Below are 1306 nucleotides of genomic sequence, written 5' to 3' on the forward strand. Positions count from 1 at the left end.
TGCCACATAAAAGCAAAACGTTGAAAATTATTTCGTTAAGGTGAAAACCACATATTTAATACGTAATGTTCGGCTCCGCCCGAACTTCGACTTTCTTACTTGTTAATTTTAATTATTATTTTTTTAACGCGGCAGCGACATCATGAATTGTATGAGTTTGACATAAAAGAAGAGGAAGAACATTATCTGTCGCCGGAAAAATAGAACTTGATCTAATCTGGCCACAACCACAGCCGTCGCATAGCCCGTTCGTCGCTAAAATAATTATCTACATAAGAGAACGTGTTAAAATAACTAGACAGCTGTCTGTAGCTCGTCGTTTTCATTCTGTTCGGTATATTACTCATAAAAAATAAAGTAGCTTTATAAACTGAAAAATTTATGAAACGTCACTTTATAAAGCTCTTTAAACCTACATTTTTTTATGAATAAAGCCATTATTCTGTATTCAAAAAATTAAATGTTTCAATGGAATTGAATTCAATGTTAAATATTTGAATAAATCATTTAGATTTAGATAGCGTTTTTAGCAATGATATCAATTTCGTGACGAAAACTATACTAATTTTTTTAACTGCTCTGGAAATAAATAAAGCTATTTTCCGTCAGAATACTTTCAGAGCAGAAGCGTTTCTGTCCATTCGAACGAAATGGAGCTGCTGAATTTTAATTCGCTGCACTATGTCCATATCGTTGTAAAGCTCATACAGCTCATCGTTAAATCGTCTGCGGTATTCGCCAACGCGTAAAGGTCCGTAAATCTCTCCCAGAACCTTTCTCTCGAAAACTCCAAGAGCCGCTTCATCAGATGTTTTCATTGTTTATGCCTCCGCGCCATACACCAGCACAGGCATGATGAGTGACTTATAGAGTGTGATCTTTGTACGACGAGAGACTGTACTTCTCACTTGCCTACTCAGTCCAAAGTAGTACTTGACATTATTATTGGTGTTAATGCTGGTTCCCAAATAAACGAAGTCGTCTACTTTTTCAAACTTGTAACTGTCAACAGTGACGTAGGTGCCAAGACGCGTATGCTCTGACTGTTTGTGTGATGACAGGAGATAACTCGTTTTGTCCTCGTTCACCACCAGACCCATTCGCTTCGCTTTTCTATCCAATCCCGAGAAGGCAGAACAGATGTAGCCCTTGTTTTACCGATAATATACATGCCGTCGGCATTGTACGCTCTTCTAAAGTATTGTGCCTGAGCGGTTCAGTTCTGCGGGTATTATTATCTTCTCCAATTAAAGAAATCACACAAAAGGTAGTCATCTTTCTGAAACCTCGTTTGGTATGAAACGGC

The sequence above is a fragment of the Rhagoletis pomonella genome, unplaced genomic scaffold, assembly GCF_013731165.1.
Source record: "Rhagoletis pomonella isolate Grant_MI unplaced genomic scaffold, Rhpom_1.0 Rhpom_scaffold_00017, whole genome shotgun sequence".
NCBI lineage: Eukaryota > Metazoa > Arthropoda > Insecta > Diptera > Tephritidae > Rhagoletis > Rhagoletis pomonella.